Source organism: Microtus ochrogaster, unplaced genomic scaffold (assembly GCF_000317375.1).
Source record: "Microtus ochrogaster isolate Prairie Vole_2 unplaced genomic scaffold, MicOch1.0 UNK194, whole genome shotgun sequence".
NCBI lineage: Eukaryota > Metazoa > Chordata > Mammalia > Rodentia > Cricetidae > Microtus > Microtus ochrogaster.
Window position 1 is genome coordinate 95170 of NW_004949292.1, and position 5157 is coordinate 100326.

Below are 5157 nucleotides of genomic sequence, written 5' to 3' on the forward strand. Positions count from 1 at the left end.
TCGAGGTTTTCTGTCCTTGGTTCCCATAGTTGTTAAGTCCCAAAGAAATCACACAGACTTCTACGTTAATTATAAACTGATTTGTCCATTATCTCAGGCTTCTTATTAGCACTTATAACTTATAATTAGCCCATTCTTCTTGTCTATGTTAGTGATGTGGCTTAAAACTTTTTTGTTGAAGCAATCATCTCTTTCTTGTCCTGTGGCTGGATCAGGTCTGTAGAAAGAGCTTTCCTCTTCCCAGAGTTCTCCTGTTCTCATTGACCTACCTCTACTTCCTGTCTGGTTGTCCTGCCTATACTTCCTGCCTAGATACTGGCCAATCAGCGTTTATTTAAAATATAATAGACAGAATATAGACCATTGTCCCACAGCATTTCCCCCTCTTTTATTTTAAAACATAGACAAGAATAATGGGCTAATATATGTTAGAAGAATTAATAAGAAGCCTGAGCTAATAGGCCAATCAGTTTATAACTAATATAGACCTCTGTGTGAGTTCTTTGGGACTTAACAAATGCAGGAATCAGGCAGGACAGAAACATTAGTCAGCACACATCTTTCTTCTTTTCCAATGCAATATTTTATTCATTATTTGGGAGTTTCACATAATGCACCCTGATTGCATTCACTCCCCAGTCCTCCCAGGTTCATAGACCCTGCTTTAGGACTTCGCCCAAGAAAAAGAAAAAGGGAAAAAAAAGAAGAAAAATACCACAAAGAAAACTGATTCTTTCCCCCCATCAATTTCTGGCATAAACCATCAACTGTGAATTGCTACATTTCAGGATCCCTATCACAACTTTTAAGAGTTCTCTTCAAATACCTTCATGTCTATACCATTTCTTTTTGGGTCCAGGGTGAGAGTGGTGAGGAGAGGTTGTCACAGAAGCCTTCTATGTCTCCCATTCTCAACTGTGAGTCTTCAGTCATCAACATCACTACAAAAGAAGCTTTCCTGCCCTTTTCAGTCAAAGGCAGCCTGGATCATGGACTTCCATATGGCTTCTACTGGCAGACTATAGACATCAACACAGTTTTTGGAGATAACACGGGCCACAGACTTCTACATGGCTCCTGGATGCATATATCCTTCAACATATTATTATATTACTATCAGGGAATCATCTAACTTGGAAATATATTTGATGATTTTGATACAGTATGTTAGGCTTTTATTGCTGAAATAATATTTCTGCTTGCTATTCCTTCATTGATATCATAACTCAGTTTCTTTACAATTCCAAGGGCTGGAGAACGGTGGCTTTCCAGGAATCTTCTGGTTCTTCATTGTCACAATGGGACTGCTGAGATACCCAGCTTTAGGTACTGCACAGTTACTGGGTTCTCAGCCTCTTCACTGTGTGACAACCATTATTCAATTACTCAGATTGCAGTGTGTAAGCCAATCTAATAAATCCTTTTAAAATATAGTTATTCTCTTTATTATGTTCCTCTAAACAACTATGATTAACAGAGTTAACATTATCAAGTCTGTGTTATACCATACCTCTTGCCTCCCTGTTACAGAGTTTGTTTTGGTTATACTGAGCATACCCTGATAAGCTAGGAAACTTTCCTTATGTCAAAGATTTTTACCTCGATTCACATCAGCAAAAGCTTTTTTTTTGTCATGTGTATTCACTTCAAACAGCATTAATGGGGCATTTTGAAATATAACTAAGATATTCTTTCACAGTGATATAGGGTAGTTATATGGCTTTGCTATATCCAAAGGTTCTACCAATTGAGTTACATCTGAAGCCTCAAATATGTGTTATTAATGTGTCAGATACTCACAGACTTGCATCATGAAATCTGAAAACTTAGGCTTGGAAGTTACTATTAGTTAATATTCAGATTATATACTATCAGTGACTATTATTCAGATTATTATACTTCTTTGAGATGAGCCTCAAAGAAGTAAAGTGGGATTCTTGATGCTTATGACAACTTCAAGAAGCAAAGACAAATAATATTCTAGTTCTTGCTAAAGGTCAAGGGCAAAGTCCTTCCTACTGTGTTTCTTGACAGCGCCCTTGCCTGTGCTCCATGAGCTAAAGGGCAACACAGTATGCTATGCGAAATCATTGCAGAATAGAGATCTGGATGGTCAAACAATTCTCCTCTCACAGATATCTACACCTTAACCCCCAGAACCTATATATGTTTTTCTCCTCCATGTACAGGCTGAACTGAGCTATCCCCAAACATACTCTTTGGTAAATACAAATCTGGATGTATGGCTAGTAGTTGTGCCAAGACAAAAAAGTTAAACTAATAAAGAAGTGGGGCTCTGACCACAGGCTTCTGTGGGTATACTTGAATCACCTGCTGGTTGCAAGTACTACATTTCCCTTTCCTCTGTCTTCCTTAACAGACTTGGTACTTGGAGAGACTTCTAATGTCTGGGAGGCCTTGATGTCAAGCTACCAGAAAATTTTGAATGTATGTAATCCATGTACTAAGTGTTTTCTTAGTTTAATATGTCTTACTTCTTTAGTTTTACATAGCTTTCTTTAGGCAAAAGTGACTAATAAGATGGTGTTGTGGTTTTAATGAGAAATATGCTTGGGTATTTGAACACTTGGTTCCATCAGTAGCACTGTTTGAGGGCATATAACTATTGTAGCCCTGCTGAAGGAAATGCATTACAAGGACAACCTTTAAGATTATACAGTCTCATACCACTTTCAGTTTATTCTGCTTTGTACTTTCAGTTAAAGTTGTGATCTCCAAGCTTCCTGATCCTGCAGCAGTGCCTAATGCTCACTGCCATGACTCCTTGACATGATTAATAACCCTTACCCTCTGGAACAATAAACTAAGGTGAATTCTTCTATAAATCACCTTGGTCATGGCATTTTATTAAAGCAACAGAAATATAAATAGTACATGTGATATACACTTAAATGTATAAAACCTTGTTTAATATATGCATATGTTGTGAAGTAATTATGATAATCATGATAATTCACATACACATCATTTTTCATAGGTTTCAGTATGTTTGTGTGTGGTAAAATCACATGAAGTCTATCCTAACATGTATTTCATGTATAAAATGCAATATTATTAACTATAAACACCAAGATGTCCTATTCTCACAGTTAGTGATATTCAATAAATATTCCCCTATTTTACCCTACAGTAGCCAGCATTCTGATGTTATTCTACAATTTAAATGGCTTTAGGGGCTGTGTGTGTGTGTGTGTGTGTGTGATGTCACGATTTGTCTGTCTTTCTATCTCAGGATTTATCTATTGTTCTGTGTCAGGCTTATTTCTCTTAGCAGAGTTCTGAAGACACTTCCATATACTCTTAGATTACAGAATTTTCTTCTTATATGTGAGTGAATAGTATACTACTCTTCACATATCCCATGTTTTCTTTGTTTATTTATCAGTTAATGAATATTTAAGCTGTTTCCATGTCTAGGTTATGTTAAAAAAATTTTAGTGGGTATGGGAGTGTAAATAAATACCTATTTAGTATACTGATTTTAGTCTTTTGCATGAATACCTAAAAGTGGAATTAAAATATGCAAAAAATCTCATTTAATAATATCTTATAAATGTTGACTGAGACTTCTGCCCAGTACTTTCTGCTGGCAGAACTTTCTGTCCTGCCCAGTTGCCACCATCGTTGAGTCCCAAAGAAACACACAGAGGTCTACATTAATTATAAACTAATTGGCCTAGTAGCTCAGACTTCTTATTAAGTCTTATAACTTATATTTGCCCATTATTCTTGTCTATGTTAGCCATGTGGCTTGGTACCTTATTTGGTGATGGAGGAGGGTCATCTTTCTATCTGTTGTTTCATTGGTTAATTAATAAAGAAACTGCTTGCCTTTGATAGGACTGAAAATTAGGTAGGTGGAGCAGACAAAACAGAATGCTGGGAAAAAGAAGCCAAGTCAGTCAGTCGCTATGATTCTCCCACCTGACACAGCAGCAGGTTAAGATCTTCCCTGGTAAGCTACCTCGTGGGCAACAGAGATTATTAGAAATGGGTTAGATCAATATGTAAGAGCTAGCCAATAAGACACTATAATAAATGGGCCAGGCAGTGTTCAAAAGAATACAGTTTCCATGTAATTATTTCAGGTGTAAAGCTAGCTGGGTGTTGGGAAGCAGCCCTGATGCTCATATTAATACAGAGTGGCGCTCCAACGTGATGAACTAAATCCACTTAAAAACTTGAGAGGGCTTTAAAAAAAAGGGAGAGAGAGAGTTTAACACAGCTTTTGGCTGTTTGTGGGTGGCTCGCCGCAAAGAAATTTTCCTGACTCAGCAGCAGGAAAAAACTACCTGTTTTAAAATGCCAGCTTTCTGGGCTGTGCTGCCATTGCGATCTCTGTCTGGCTCTTGCGGGAGAGAGAACTTTTGAATGGAGCATTTGAAGTAAAGTGCTATGGCTTGATTGATGGCAATGTGGACTGCTATGTGCCTGGAACTGTGTGTGGCTCAAGGGCACCAAATGGCTCTGAGGCAGGAGCGGCTCAGCTCTTCCATGCTGAACCATGCTGGTCTCAGGCAGGAACTACCATAATTACCATAATAACAGCTCAGTTAAGGTTTAGACTCGGCAGGAAACAGGCGGTACTGTATTACCCCTATGTGGCTCAACTTAAGTTTTTAAGAAGTGTTTAACATTTTAAGAAATGCTCATGGATAATAAAAATATTACAGATTGATAATATGACAGATTCAGACATAAAAGACCTCTGTGGGGGGGGGGGCTGGAGAGATGGCTCAGTGGTTAAGAGCATTGCCTGCTCTTCCAAAGGTCCTGAGTTCAATTCCCAGCAACCATCTGTGGTTGAGGTCTGGTGCCTCTTCTGGCCTGCAGGCATACACACAGACAGAACATTGTATACATAATAAATAAATATTTTAAAAAAATAAAGTGAGATTTCAATGAAACTTTAAAAAAAAGACCTCTGTATGTCACAATGTTGGATGAGTATACATAGACTTGGGAGAGAGAAGAAAAAGAATATAGAAAATAAACTTAATGTTATAGATTAAAAGAAGTAAAGAAAACTAAGCCACACAAAAATGGAAAATTCACAGAGAGTCTGTATTATATACATTGTGTTTTCCTTAAAATTTTTGACAGTGAAGGAGCTAAGTACAGAGAGACATTTCATTA